The sequence below is a fragment of the Echinops telfairi genome, unplaced genomic scaffold (assembly GCF_000313985.2).
Source record: "Echinops telfairi isolate 266 unplaced genomic scaffold, ASM31398v2 ScPeMD7_53;HRSCAF=182, whole genome shotgun sequence".
Lineage (NCBI taxonomy): Eukaryota > Metazoa > Chordata > Mammalia > Afrosoricida > Tenrecidae > Echinops > Echinops telfairi.
In genome coordinates this window covers 16498019-16514492 of record NW_022103951.1, presented here as the reverse complement: position 1 = coordinate 16514492, position 16474 = coordinate 16498019, and the positions used below count along the sequence as shown (strand labels likewise).

Sequence of the window (16474 nt, the reverse complement as noted above, 5' to 3'; positions counted from 1 at the left end):
AAGGAGGATAAAAGAACTCCTGTGATGTGCTTTAGCAGTTGTAGGGGGAAAAGTAATATAATGCATGAAAAGAGAGGGAATTTAAAAGAGAGGGAAGGAAGCAAGAACAACAAGAAGAAAAATTAAAACAACAATGATAGTTTAAAACCCTCTTTTACTTTACCAAGCAGGACGTCCTTCTCCTAATAACGTGCCTCAAGTATTCGAGATGAGGTCTGGACACCCTAGGTTCAGAGGAGCACTCTGGCTGTACTTCTTCTGAGACAGATCTGGTGGTTTTACTGACAGTCCATGGGACCTTCAATGTACCTTGCCAACACCATAGTGCAAGTGCATCGATTCTTCTGTGGTCTTCCTCATTCACTGTCCCGCTTTGAACATGGGTATTTACCATGTGAAAATACCTTGACTTGGGTCAGATGCACCTGAGTCCTCAAAACGACATCTGTACTCTTTAACATTTTGAAGAGGTTTTATGCAGCAGATTTTCTCAATGTAATCTGTGGCTTTGCATTTTGAAAGTAGAAGTGTTTTACAAGGTATTTTTGAGATTAGCTGGTGGTGTTTTTATATTTTGGCCACTTTTCATGTTGGATATTGGAAAGAATACAACAAATCGCAGTACTGTGTGCTGTATTCACTTAAAAAATTTTTTTTCAGTATCCAAAATACCAACTAGGAAGCCAGAACATGAAGGGAAAACGAATCATCTGTGAGCAAGGATTGTAGCCATTTGATCTACGCAGATCCAAATTAGACCACGGAGTCCTTGGGTGGGACAATCTGTTCAGATACTTTCCTGCTGACTGGAAGGTCAGTGGTTCCACTCTGACCCGAAGTGCCTGGGAAGAAAGGCCTGGCCATGTCCTTCGGAGAACTCCATGGAGCACAGCACCCTGACACACATGGGGTCCATCGCGAGCACAGGGTCAAAGTCAGCTCACTGGCAACTGGTTTTATAGAAACCAATTTTTTCTTATTTCACTACAGACTGTTAGATACTTTATCACTCACCTGAATCTTCAGGTCATTTGAAACCCCCAGCTATATTGTGCAGGGCTACAGTGGTGATTGGGTTTGGTGGGTGCTGATGGACCGGCCAACAGAGTCCCCTGAACATGTTGGCAAAAATGTATCTCTCTGTATATACAGTTCCATCGTTAACATTCAGATAATTGTTAAATATGTCCTCAATTCCAATAAGGCTAAGACTACTAAGTAGCCTTTACGATTTATTATTACTATCTTTTATATTGGTGAATGTAGTCTTTTCTGTTTTTCTTTGTTTGTTTGTTTTGGACAATAGTGAATCACAAGTCCTTGTGGCGCTTGATGTTTATTTATTCACAAGGGGATAGTCAACTTAAAGAAATATACATTCAATTATTTATTATTATTCTGTTTCTAAGAAAAGAGGCCAGTCTCTTCAGAATCAGACATTGCTGCTGTCAAACAGGAAAGCCACTACGAGATAGCAGTTCCCCCCAAGTGCTGGCTGTCTGCTTTTTCCGGTGGTAGTCCTTTGGAAATGATTTGCTGTGTGATTTGGGGTATATATATGTGTTTTTGCTCAATCTTTTTCAAGAAAAGATGAAAAACTCAACCTAAATTCATGCATAAAACAGTACAATAAAAAGGTAGAAAGTAAGATCCAATGAAAAATAAGGGGTCAGAGTACATGGATAAGAAGCACAGACCTAAAGGAACTCTGTGTGGCATGAAGTCAAGCATTGGTATGGCAAATGCATCACACGATACTTCGCTTTTGCTACACTCTCAATTCAAACTGGAAAGGCGAACCAATTACAAGGCTCTACATATAGCCTCGTCCCTGGGGGATGGACAACAGAAAAGTGGGTGAAGGGAGATGTCGGACAGTGTAAGGTATGACAAAATAATAATTTATAAATTATCAAGGGTTCATGAGGGAGGAGGGAGCCGGGAGAGAGGGGGGAAATGAGGAGCTAATACCCAGGGCTCAATTAGAAAGCAGATATTTTGAGAATGATGATGGCAACAAATGTACAAATGTGCTCGACACGATGGATGTATGGATTGTGATAAGAATTGTATGAGCCCCCAATAAAATGAGTTAAAATTTTTTTGGAACCTAGTGGTGGAGGACTGGTGGTGTAATTGATTATGTGGTAGACTGCTAACCGCAAGGTCAGCAGTTTGAACCCACCAACCACTACTCAGTAGAAAGTGGAGGCTTTATGCTCCTGTAAAGATCCACAGCCTCAGAAGGGCTATGGAACCATTCTGGTCTCCCTCTTGGGTCACTGTGAGTCGGTGCCCGCTCGAGGGCAGTGGGTTTGGGATTAGTCTAGTCAGATCAAAGAGGCGCAGTCATTGTGCCGTACAGCTAGCTGGTTCCTATTCATAGCAACCCCAGTCCCATGTCACAGAGTAAAACTGCCCCCTAAGGGGTAGCTTTTCTGAACTGTAATCCGAGGGCGGGCAAAGATAAGGCTGTCTGCTCCTTTGAAAATTGACAGCCTCAGAAACGCAGAGGGGCAGTTCTTCTGTGCCCAGGAGGCTAACTATGAGTGATTTTCTGAGACTCTTTAGGAAAGGATTCCTGCTTGCACCTTTGGGAGAGAGAAAGAGAAGACAGCGAATTTGTTCAGAAGATGACCGCTGCGTTGGCGCAGCTCTACTCTGTGCTCCTAGGTCCCCAGGAGTCAACATGAAATTCTGGCAATGGTTTTGTTTGTCATTCGGGTCTTTCTCTGGATGGACTGAGGGGTGGCTTCAAAGGCGACATTGCAGTTAGCAGCCACCTTTGTGTCACTCAGGCTTCCGGCTCCTTACTTGAGCTGGAGTGTTAAAGAATGCAGGTCAGCACAAGCCAGCGGGAAGGGACTGGCAGCAGCCTTAGTCACCCACTCCTTTCCCCAGGTCTCTACGTGGTTTTGACTTCCTTCCTCCTGGCAAGCAGTCAGCAGGCTAGAGAACAATGGTCATTTCATAGACCTGTTGCTGGAGAGTTGAGTCTGACTCATGGCCTCCCTGCATGTTTCCGAGTAGCATTGTGTTCCAGAGGGTGGCTCATGGCTGAGTTATCAGAAGTATATCGCCAGACCTTTCTTCTAAGGCACCACTGGGTGGTCTGGACCCTCCAGTCTTTTGCTCGCATTTGAGCCCGATAAACACTGACAATCTGTACCACATAAGGCTTCAGAGAATTCGATCCCTTTTCTTTTAGCAGTAGCAAGAGTCTACCCTGATACCCCGCTACCCACTTTACCCTCTCCCCATCAGCTGCCTCGTTCCCTTCTTTCTGCATGCTTTTCTTGAACTCCCTCCTACTTTATACCAGGTTCTCTGCTGGGCACTGGGTCTCTGGCCCAGTGAGAAAGTGGACTCTGGAACTGATAGGAGCCTTGAGAAGCCAGGCAGTTGAACACGTGGAATGTGGCATGGGGATAGCGGTCCCCTCTGAGAAGCCAAGGTTCTCTGAGCCTATGCTCAACAGCAAAGGACTGGCAAAGAAGGCTTTCCAGAGGGGCTAGGCAGGTAGAACGAAGCGTTAAGGTGTTCCCCATCTTACTGAAATAGCAAGGGATGGAGACCATCCTAGGGGGCACCATCTGATGTTCTGCAAACGTTGCAGGCAATCGCCATGTGTTAATATGGGAACCGCCACAGACACAATTCATCCCAACACATACTTGGGGGGAGGGGGCAGACAGGGGAGGGGGGAGCATCAAAGTGAAACCAGGCCACCTGTAGCTTGGATTGAGATGTATGTGTGAAAGTGACAGCCTTAACATTCGCCAAATTTAAAGAGGCAACATAGAACAGGAAGTTATATTTTAAAATATCCAACACCGAAATGTTAAACTCTCTGAAATATGAAGGTTTTAAAATGTCAAAACTAGGCATTAAAAAAATTCCACAGATATCATTTCAAAGTGACAAAGTGAAATCGAATCTCTCTTTGAAAGGTACTTTGGTTAAAATCAAACAGGGACTGTTGTCTGGTGCTGGCATTTATATTGTAAGGGCCTAAGAGGGGACATCTCTGTGTCATATAACCGAATTGGGCTGACTGTCATTTTTGTAGTTCTCATTAACAGGAGTGAATCTACCAAGACGTGGATAGAGCCCCTGGTTACCCGGATTGAGTGCTTTGATAAGCCACACCATGAGGAGCTCTGGCAAGAAATGGTGGTATGTAAACTGGGGCCATGGATTATCCCTCTTTTCCAGATGGGGACTGGGTCTCTGCCTTTCCCCTACTTGGGTGACCAATTCTTCCCCTTCTATTGGCTTCTTTGGCTTACAGATCTGTTTAAGAGCCGATGAGCTGTTTTGATGTTCTGTGCATAGAGAAATACTTTCCATTGAATCTCTAAAATTCTCTTTATAGTTTCATGGGGAGGTCAATGGCAAGTTTTCAGTATCTTTGTTGTTCTGTTGAGTCATTTGGATGGTTTCTCCTAAGAAGGAAGGATGGTTTGTTGATGGGGACTTGTGGATCTTGGAAGGAGCCCTGATGGTATTGTGAGTTGAGCAGTGGACTCTAACCATTAGTCACTCTGCAGGAGGAAGATGAGGTAGTCAGCGCCTTAGTGCTTTACAGTCTTGGAAAACCAATAGGGCAGTTCTATTCTGTCCTATGGGGGCACTATGAGTCAGAGTTGACTCAGCAGAGAAAGATTTGGATTTATGGATCCTTGATTTCCCCAGGGGCAAGAGCCTCATTGCATCTCTTCTAAGGCGACGGATCAAGTCTCCTGCCTGAAGTCCAATTGGTCTGACCATTGATGTAACTGCATTTCTTCCTTTGTCTCAGGGTTCTTGGGCCTCCAGTGTTATACCTTGCTTGGTCTCCTCAAGGTCTAGAGTCCTGGCTAATGCTTGTTGCTTGTCCTCTGGATTGGAATCCAACCTCTAGTCTCTACTTCAAGATGAAGTCTTTGGCACATACAGGAGACCTAATGAAAGTTCATTCTCTTGTTCTTCGTACTTTGAAAGATTTGAATGAAACCAGAACTTTTGATTACACTTCTCCTTGCTAGCCTTAAAAAGAAAATGATGGCAATATAAATATACTAGGGAATATGTCTGTCAGATTAAAGCAGTCTGTTCACACATAAAAGTTGAAGGATGGGTGGAAGATACACAGAATTTATGAAAAACATTCCTCATTTCTAAGCTGGGGCATGTACACCCCCCTCCAGAGGCATTTATTTCCTGAGAGGGTTTTACTTGAGTGGCTCCATTTTTATGATTGGTATCAAATGACCGATGGGAATTTAATCATGTTTGTCTAAGGGATGTTGCCCCCATTGAGTTCCTTGTTGGAAGAGGATTGACCTACTCAGTACAGTACCTCAAAAAATATTTTGCATGTCAGTGTTCAGAATATGGACTTTACATATTTAAATGAGCCTGCACATACTGCTTTTTTTTCCTTTTGCCTGCAATTTGGGGGGGGGGTGTTGCTTTCCACTGTGAAAAATGAGAAAAGAGCAAGTGCTTAACCAAATTCTGCTAACGTAATTTCATATATTATTTATGAAAGTAGAAGTGTCTTAATATATTCTTCTTGGTTATTTGAGTCTTTTATTGTCCTGAAAATTTCCTTGTGGCTCCAGTGCATCTATCTCCTGGGACATTTTTGTGACTGACTTTTGGGTCATATCTTTTCAAAATTTAATAGAAAGTTGGAGTTAGAAGCATTTACTAAGACTCTGTAGCAATATTATAGGAATATTGAAATGTAAGGGGCTATTATGACATACTGTATGTATATACTCATGTATAAGCTGAGTTTTTCAGCATGTTTTTATGCAGTTTTTGTGGTAAAATTAGGTGCCTCAGTTGATATTTGGCTTGGCTTATACTCGAGTATATACGGTATATCAATTGTCTTAGGATATCATGCTATATTAACATAATCATTGGTTATGATGGTCATTTTCATAGCCTGAGAATTAATGAAAAAGAAAAGCTCTTTAGAAATATGAAGAATTAGTCTTTTTTTGTCCTCATGACTTTTTGCTCGGTGGCTGGCCTTGTGGACGTGTTGTCAACTCCCATGAAGATTGAAAATGTTCGAAAGGGACGTTAGGAGTTACAGTGGACCCCATGGCAGAGGGTCCAGGTGGAGTTGGATTTGCTCATGTTGAAGTCACACCCTGCTGATTATTGGCCCTAACAAATACCAAATAGCTTGCCTAAGAAGCACAAACCTAGCAGAGGTAAGATGTCCCTTTACCATGGTGCAAACAGAATATGTTGGGTCTTCGAAAAGTTCCTAGAAATTTTCTGTTATCATTTCATTCCATTTTCCATGAACTTTTTGAAGTCCCCTTGCATCCTCCATGTAAAATCTCTTGTCACACGGAACGCCACATGCCTGCCTTAAGGAACAGTCGGTTCTTAGTTTGTCATAGAACTTGACTTATACTCATATATTATTTTCTTGGTTATGGTTTAGATCCTCCTGTAGATCAACTTTATGCTTACCAATTTGTCATGGCTAGTGGCACAATAGAAAATTTATTCTTTGTAGGAAGTCCAAGTCAAGAGTCAGAAGAGTCTTCATGACAGAGAGTATTTTTGAGTAAAAGAGGCCTCATAACACAGACACCACAGAATTCTTTTGCCACCTTGTACGTGAACCTGCCGAGACATTGTATGTATCTCATGGGACCTTTCGGTGTTTCGCAGGAACTGGCAGCTGCATCTTGATGTGGAGGCCTTGGGTTCTGTCAGGCAACCTGCGTCTTCTACAGAATGAAGGAGTACATGAGTGCATGGGTGGGAATGCTAGTGGCACAAGCAGTTCGCTGTGGATTGCTAATCTAAAAGTTGGCAGTTCAAATCCACCCAGCAGCTCCGTAGAATAAAGGCCTGATAAAGCACTTCCTTAAAGATTCCAACCAAGAAAACCCTGTGGAAGAGGGGGCTGTTTCTCTGGGTGTCCCTTCATGCTCTTTCCAACCTGGCAACTTCAAGCATCCAGAATTCTAACAGGTCAGTTCGGGGTTCCCAGTGTGCATATTTCACCAGAGAGGGCACCAGTGAAAAGCCATTTTACCTTTTATGACTAGCCTGGAAATTCACACGATGCCCTTTTTATCATAGTCCGCAGTCACAGAGATCTTCCCAGGACCAAGCCAGAGAAGCCAAAGGTCCTACCTCTCAGTGAAAGGGTGTCCATATGAAAAGCGTGTGGGTTGAAATGTGTGTGTGTATCTGTGTGACTATCTTTGGAGCATGAAGAGTGAACTCTACCACTCCCAGCCAGCCAGCCCCCTTTTTTTCAATTCCAGACATCTTACTATCATCTATGACTCTCATGAGCAACTTAGTTAGGGTCTTGGGTTTGGAAACCATTCTGCTGTACACTCATCATCTACAGAGCCTGGAAGCTACATCCATTTCACTGTTTTCTCATACTTTGTTAGTGGATTGTACTTAATATGTTGAAAAACTAGGGTCAAATCAGAACATTTGGTGACATGTCTCCTTGCTGGCCTTAAACATAAAATGATGACAAACGCACTTAATCTAAGCCTCCAGATTTTCTTCCTGCATCAAAGTCCTGCTCCTTTTTGATGTGTGCTCTTATGAGTATTTTTCTTTGCTGTGTTTCTTTGTTTTTCCTGAACTACAGTCAAGTCTTTCTTTGCTTCCCTGTATTTAAGCAAGCCTCCTCTGCCCTAGGCTGGAGATGCCACACACACTCCCCCCACCCCCCATCCCCCCATCTGAGAGCTGCAGAAATTTATTCTATCTCCAAGGGACAGCCACAGCAGTCTGGGGCCATGTGAAGTGAGTGGGGAAGGAGGGCCCGGGACACTTGGCAGGAAGGTGAATGCATAGCAGGACACTTCACATGTGACTGGAAAGAGTCAGTGAGAACTGTCATGGGTGGTGGGGTTGATATCACCTTGCCACCCATCGGCTCTGCCACTGCCTTCCTTCTCTTTGCACTCTCTCCTGTGTGATTTCTCATTGTCCTTGGAAAGTACCCTTCCCCAGGTTTCCTTTGAAAGTTTAACAAAATAAAAAGTTGAGGTGGGGTGGAGGACGTAAAGGGATAGCTAGAAAAGTAAACCATACACATCACTTAAAAAAAAAAAAAAGAAATCAAGCTCATTGTCATCAAGTTCATTCTGACTCAGAGCAGCCTTGCCTAGGGTTTCCAAGATTGGAAACCTTCATGGGACCAGATAACCTTGTCTTTCTCCCATGGAGAGGGTTTTTAGTAGGTTTGAACTACTGGCCTTGGAGTTAACAACCCAGTGCCCAGCCCATAGCAAAACTGGTGATCCTAAATCAAATAGTGGTTACTAGAAAAACAAATGGTTCATCTATATGAATTACTGAGTGGAAAACAGATTTGCTCTGGAAACCTTCAACCAATTCACAATAAAATGCTAAAAAAATTCTTTTAAAATTCCTTCCTTTGCAATTTAAATCAATTCCTTTCTGTACAGAAAAGTATGAAAGCCAGTTTGCATATGAAATAGGTTTGGGACATTCCACTACAAAGTTACTTGGAACTCATAAGCTTGATGCTCTTAATTGGCAAAGTAGATTTTAGTTATAGTTCATCTCAAGGAACAATATTTTGGTTTGGTCGTTTTCACTCCAGAGAATTTCTACCTTAAGTTGGAGGTTAGTAAACAACAGCCTGTAGGCCAAAACACAGCCTTCCATCAGTTCCTGTAAATAAAGTCTTATTGGAACTCAGTAATGCTAATTCATGTTATCTACGACTATTCGTGAGCTACATTGGCAAGAATAATATTTTACAGAAGCATTTCTTTACCCAAAGCCTATATTGCCATTCAAACTAATATCTATATATTTTTTCCCATTTGGATACCAGATAACACAGTCACATGGAGTAATTTAGAAAGTATATATTTAACTTTACACTGAATTATGTATTTAGTCAATATAAAGGTGTCAAGACACGAAGGTACCTCTTAATTTTGGTACTTGGCTGAATGGACCTGCGAAATAAATGTTCTAAAAAAAGGATTTGGGTTTGAAGTGTTCATTAACATCATTGAATTTTTTAAAAGCATCTCAAATGAATTAATGAGAAAAAAATAAGAGGTCGAGGTAAGAACTTTATGAATCAATAAGATGAACCTTTTGGAAGATGCAATTAAGATGAATAGTGTCTTCTTAATGCACAATGCTACTCAGTTCAAATAAAATTTTTACAGGTTTTCTATGACTTACAGTAACGGTCACAGTAGTGAAACTCCTTGGCAATAATAACAGACCATTATGCAGCATGGAGATGAGGTGTGCTTCTGTACAGTGTGGGGTGGTGGGACGGAAGGGCCTTTCCTTATAAATTGCTGGGCAAAATATCAATGAGCTGCACTGAATGAAGGGCGGAAATGTGTCTCGTTAAATTGTCTGAGAACTTAGCTCTGATCATTGATTGACTCTGCAGCCAGGGTTAATAGATCTCTGTTGAATTAATTTATCGAATATAACCCACCTCCTTCCCCAAATGAGGCTAGGGAAAGTCTGCAGATCAGCTCTAAACATAGCCAACAATAAAAAACACCACACTAGAGTTGACTGTAATTTTGAGCAGGATAATCATCGTTGTTTCAAATTTCAAGAAGGTAGAAAGAACCCACAGCCAGACTGGGGATTCTGAACTCTGATCCAGGACCTAAGGGTTCTATTGAGCAACCCCTCAGGCTGCTGAAGTGGGGGGCTGAGAAAGTAGTTCAGTGGATACTTCCTCCTGCCTTCCCAAACCCAACCCCACTGTCGTGGAGTTGAATTCAGTTCCTAACAACCACCCAGGACAGAGTAGAACTGCATTCCCAATATAACAGCTAACACCTTCCATTTTCTATGTATCAGCTCTTCCAATGTTGCATAGGAGAAAACTGAAGCTGAAATTTTTAGCATGCCCTGGCTTGGACCATACGTTGGATTACAATAGAACTGGAATTAGAGTCCAGGTCCCCTGTGTCTCAGCCAAGAACTTTCTTGGCTATGATATTATGAAGAAGAAATTCAGAATTCCATGCCTTCATCTACGGCGACCAAAGATAAACCTTTGTATTTGCAGAGTCTTTAGGTAAAATAACTCATTGCTTGTCAGTTTGTATGACTACTGACATCACAGTTCTCAAATTTTGGTATGTACAGCAATCACCTGAGATGCATGTTAAAATTCTTTTTTAGTTACCAGTCTTCTTTTCTACAAATTATGTTTGGAATTTCTTCTGTTTAATCAAACATCTCAGATACTTCTGACATTCCATATTTTGATATATACCATTTTCAAGCTTAATATTTGGATCTTGAAGACTATGAGTGCAGTCATTATTAGGTTTTCCTTGGTACTCTGCCGTCTATTGAGACAAACTACTATTAAGGAGACTGAAGGCCAAACAAGATTAGGCTATGCGGCACTAACAAATAAAGTCCATTTGGGGGCAGTGCTGTTGACATTGGAAGTGCTTTCATTCTGTGATTGGTTTCATTCTGGAAGCCTATGTTGCTCTAGTGGCTATGGAAGGTGGGGGAGGGCTGTGGATTCAGCCCTAGATACTATCATTATTGAAGTATAGAAACGTGCATAATTATGAATATGCACAACTCCATGAACTTTCACAACTAAGCACATCCTTTTCGTCAGACTATACACATGGAAACAGCATTATATATAAAAAAAATCCTGTGTAGCCTTATCCAGTCTTTACCAATCTCAAATAACCGTAACCAATACACAGAATATTTTTTGACACCAGGGTTAGACGTGACTTAAATATCTTCCAACTACATTCCTGTGGTCAGAACCCAACATTTGGACCCCAAGCTAGCTACAAAGAATGTTGGGAAATGTAGTCCTTCTATATACCCAGGAAAAGAAACAGCGTGGTTCCTATATTACATATATTATACTTATATACTTATGCATATATTATGTTTATGATAACCAAATACTCATGCTTTCTATATAAATAACACATTAAATTAATTTTGCATAATTTGATTTCTAACTTAATGTTTTTTTTTTCCCAATAGAAAAGAAATTCATTCCAAAGTAGCCACATATTTATACAAAGGGACTTCAAATAGGTTGTGGCAAAATTCCATTACCTTTAATTCGATTTTCCACAAATTTTTTAACGCCCTCATAATAACGATTACATGAACACTAATACATGGATGGATGGGAGGAACGTAATTTGGAGCAAGATGTAAAGAAATTAATTTATTCCTCAAACATATCCTGAACACTCTATCAACTTTGGGGAAATGAATATTCATCCCTGGGGCAGGGAGTGGGGTGGGGGTGGGGGGCGCCTGCAGATTGTTCAAATTTGCCCTTGGTGTGCTTTTCTTCAGACTACAAGGTGAACTGCCCCACTTTCTCTCTCAACAAAGCTCTTTGACATTTGAGGTTGGTACTTATCTTTCTAATTTTCTGGAAAACACTTATGCTTATTCATTAAACACTTGTCTGTTGATATTCCTTTGGAATCAAGATGATCAATTTACATATGCTGACTTTAAGAGTCCCACCATCATCTTTACTCCATATGCATTCATTCAGCAAGTAATAGAAAACTCTCTGAATATCACTATATACTCAACAATTGAAGAAGACTATTGAGAAATAGACAGGAACTGAACTATACTGTCCCTGCCCACCAAAGGTTTACAATCTAGTAGTTCCCAGACCATCAACAAAGGACTCTGTCAGCTATAGCTGGATATCCATATGAATAATCTGCTGAGATAATTTAGAAAAGGAGGCAATTGCTGTTTTAGCTGGAAAAACCGGTATGATTAATACAGGAGGTTGAACTTGGTGGAATCCTGAAGGATGGTGTCGTGTGTCTGTTTGTGCCCCCCCCCCAAATATGTTGACGTTCTAATCTCTGCTGCCTGTGAATGTGTCTTTATTTGGGAGTAGAATCTTTGTAGATATAGTGAGTTATGATAAGGTTGTACAGGAGTATGGCGGCTCTAATCCAGTAGACTGGCGTCCTTGTAAGAAGAGGAAAAGAAACAACACAGATACAGGCACACAGGGAGACACCGTGCAATGATCCCTCTAGAGCAGTGGTTCTCGCCCTTCTTCATGCTGGGACCCTTTCAAACAGTTCCTCCTGTGGTGGTGACCCCAACTATAGCATTATTTTCGTTGCTACTTCATCACTGTCATTTTGCTGCTGTTATGAATCAGGTGACCCATTTGAAAGGTTGTACAACCCCCAAAGGAGTCGCGACTCCCAGGTTGAGAACCGCTGCTCTAGAGGCTAATGAACACACACAGAATTTACCGGCAGCACCAGGGCTAAGAGAAAATCAAAGAACAGATTATTGCCTAGAACCTTCAGAGGAAATGTGACCGTGTCAACACCTTGAATTTTCAATCATAGATGCTAGAAGTGTGACAGGATACATTTTGACTGCTGTGGCCGATTTGGGAAAGTGAAACAGTTGGGTAAAGTTTGCCGGAGTGAAGGCAGTGACGAAGGGCACTCCAGGCATGAGGAGATGACACATGCTATGGCTTCGTTTTAGGAGAGAATACACCCAATATGGACCAAAGTCATGGAATTAGACTCCCTAGAAAGGAAAGAAGGGATTCTGAATGCTTTGGGAGATTAAGTGTGGCCTCTATTGGATGGACCATGAATGGAAGTATCTTGAGGCTCATTGCTATAAGACTTTATAAATAGACCCACACCTTACTTATTTACTATTCTGTCACCTGCCACTTTGCACTTACAACAGTAGTAAAAAATAGTTTATCTTTAATTTGAACAGATTCTGGCCGAGTATTTTCTTTTTTTCTTCGGATCGCTACTCTTAAATTCTATATGATGAGCATGTTACTGTTTATATTAAAACAGTTAAGTAATAATTCAAAAGACTTGCTTATTATGTATAAGGAACTGCACAGGTGGAAAGAACAAATGAAATCCCTAGTTTTAATATGGTAGAGGAGAAGGAAACCCAGCAATACCTAGGAAAGATACAGTGATTAAATGATTACACTCCAAAATATTTTGAGGACTATCTTTTTTTCCAATGTCCAGGCCATGCAGAAGAGAGAAAATGATTATTTTCATCTCAATTTGCAAGGATCTCATATATTTTATCCCATGCGTATAACTGCTCATATCACTGACAGACAATAGCAGCAAATCAATGGGAAATTGAGGACTAGTTTTCCTGAGGCATCTTTTTCCATCCTATGAGCACAGTGGCTGTTCTTAGGTGCTGTCGTGTCGGTTCTGATTCACGGCGACCCTGTGTTAACAAAACACTGCCTGCCCTGTGCCACCCTTACTGCTAAGGAGCATTGTGGCTGTACTTCTTCCAAGACAGGTTTGTTTGTTCTTGAGAAAGTTCATGGTATAATCAATATTCTTCACCAAGAGTATAGTCAAAGGCTTCAGTTCTTTTTCAGGCCTCCTTACAGATGGTCTAGCTTTCCCATGTGTGTGAGGTAATTGAGAATGCCAGGGCTTAGGTCAGATGCACTTAACTCTTCAAAGTGATATCTTGGCTTTTGACACTTTCATTGGACTTCTTGATGACTGCTTCCGTGGGCATTTAAATCCTTGACCACATCAGTATTTTCTCTATTTATCTTGATCCAGCGGTGAGGGTTTTTATTTTCTTTATGTTGAGCTATAGTTCATACTGAGGCCTTAAAACTCCATCACTAGGCAGTACTTCACGTCCTCTTCACTTTGAGCAAGTAAGGTTGTGACCTCTGCATAGCCATGGTTATTCATGCACCTTTCCTCCATGCCTTGTTGTTCTCCCACAGTCCAGCTTCGCAAATGACTTGCTCAGCATACAGATTGGAAAGTATGGTGAAAGGATATAACCCTCATTATACAAGACCTTCCTTGATTTTAAGCCATTCCATATCCCCTTGTTCTGTTTGAGTGACTGATGAGCTCTGGGTCTGTGTACAGATTGTACACGAGTACAATCAATTGTTCGGGAATCCCCATTCTTTCTGATGTGATCCCTGATTTTTTAGGATTCACACAGTCCAATGCCATTGCATAGCTAATAAAACACAGGTATTCTTTTTGGTATTCTCTGCTTTCTGCCAAGACCCATGTGACATCATGAGTGATATCCTCTTTGGAGTCCAGCTTGAAGTTCTGATTCTTCCCTGCCGATATACTGCTGGAACAACTTTTAAGTTCTCTCCTGCGGAATTTTTCTTGCATGTGATACTAATGATACGGTTCAATAATGTCCACATCCCGTTGAATTGTCTTTCTTTGGAATTGGCACAAATATGATCTCTTCAGTTGGTTGACCTGGTAACTCTTTTCCAAATGTCTTGGCATAGATGAGTGAGTGCTTCCTTTTTCTTCAAGGAATGGAAGACTTTTTACCAACTTCTACCCCCTTAAACTGATCAAACACTGTGCATTGATAATTCACTGTGCATTGATAATTACCCGTGGTTTGAATGCAAAACTTAGAAACAAAGAAGAAGGGTCAGTAATTGGAAAATATATCCTGGGTGAAGAAAAGACATCAGAAATCACATGCTAGGTCTCTTCAAGACCGGTGACTTATTGCTCATTAGATGTATACTTTAATGCAGGGCTTACCAACATTGACACTATTGGCATTTTGGATGGTTCTAAATTGTGAGGACTTGTTGTGTATACTGTAGGATGTTTAGCAATATCCTTAGCCTCTATTAAATAGATACCAGTAGCAGGGACATGTGGCAACTACAAATGTCTTCAAACATCCCACAAGGTAAAGATCAAAGCATGTGGTAAACAAAAGGAAACTCAAGTTGGGTGTTTTAAATGAACAGAATTTAGAAAGGTCGAAAGAAGAGAGGGGGAAATGCAGGTAGACTTATTTCCTTTCTATAATTAGCTTTGCTGTGAAAACAATTTTGTAATGATCAAGACTTAAGAGGCAAATGATACTCTGTTTTCCTACTACGCTAGCAGTGTTTTCCTGTCTCGTATTTCCTTCTGTTCTTTACCCCTGACTCTTGCTTGGGTAGTGAGAGTACTGCGCATGCCCTTTGTGAGATGTTTAGGCTGGCTCCAGTTTTGTGCTCTGATGTGTGGTTTGTAGTGTGCCTCTCTCTTCATAACAATTTTCCTTTTTCTTATCCGAGAATGAACTTGTCCGAGAATGAACATGTATGAAGAGTGTTACTAACTTTTAAAATGTGTTTTAATATATATCACATCTTTATTTTCCAAATGGCTTATACACCATGGGGAATGTTCATTTCTGTTTTGTATAGGCCCTGTCATACCAAAGATGGATAGTCTTTAAATAAAATGGTTCCTTCTTTATATCTTAAGAAGAAACTATGTTTCTAAAGTTCCTAAGCCTCTAACAGTAATGCTTTAGCACTTTTCGTTCCTTAGGGTGTCTATATATGAGACAAATAGCACGCTAAGTCAGGATTTTTGTGCAAAATGAAATCCCCATGACAGGCAAAAATTTGAAGTACAAGAAGATAAGAAATGGGTTTAAAAAGATAAATCTACTTGGGCACGGAGTTACGATACTATTTTATGCAGTAAAGCCTCCTTAAGTAAACATTTGGTGGAAAGTATAAAATCCTACTTGCACATAAATCTTTTTTATTAACAGCAAGGTTGTGTGTATAAGTGAGTGCTAATGTACCCTAGGGAGGAGGAAATAGAAGGAACCATTACAGCAAATAAGCGGAAGGCAGGACTGTTTCCCCATTCATCACAAATTGATACAAAGTTGTTTAGCCACAACTAAGTAAAGATGGATGGACGTCATGACAGCACTCTATAACTGAGTAAAGTTAAAACTTAATCAATAGCAACTTTCTCTACGGAGTCAGAGTGCTTTAAAAAAAGAAGGAGAAGAGTGTGATTCTGGATCAATAGAAAGTGTTTCTTGCTCTTTTGTTAGCTTCCCTAGCTCAACCAAAAATAGAAAGAAAAAGAAGAGAACAACAAACAAACAAACAAACAAACAGCTCAAATGGTGCTAGTTAGGGTTACATCTTTCTTTCTTCTCTACAGACCTAGCAGCAGTGGGTGGGATTTTCAGTAGTAGTGTGACCCAGAGGCATTTGATCAAAGAAACCTGTCCCTGTCTGGGAATAACTTGCCCAGTACGTTCACAATATTTCTGAGTCCCCTAGTATTTCACAGTTAGGTTATCTTTCCCAGGTGTTTAAAATGAGGGATTAGAATGAAGTAAGTGAGAGAAGTAACAAAGAATGAAACAGGCTGGAATCCAAATGGATTCAGACCATGTGGGCTGTGCCCTTGCATTGCATATAGGGTTAGCCTCTCTGGGTTGGGATGAGCTCAATGTCCTCTGAGGGTTGGTGTGAACATTAAATGATGGTGCATAGTTAACACTCAGAAAGTTTGAGCCCCTTAGTGTGGTGGTGGCTTGAATCTCATTAGTATTTTCATCTCGTAAGTCAAGTTAGGATGTCAAGGGTGTAGGTGTA

The 16474-nt window shown here is 41.0% G+C and overlaps 1 protein-coding gene and 1 non-coding gene across 3 annotated transcripts in view; one reads left to right on the top strand and one right to left on the bottom strand.

Moving 5' to 3' along the window:
- FRMPD4 (FERM and PDZ domain containing 4) overlaps window positions 1-16474 on the top strand; it is an 874018-nt gene that overhangs the window by 331954 nt on the left and 525590 nt on the right. The window lies entirely within an intron of this gene.
- Window positions 13052-13181, bottom strand: LOC115869830. Its single transcript, XR_004046390.1, has one exon. It is a non-coding gene; the product is annotated as a small nucleolar RNA SNORA20 (small nucleolar RNA).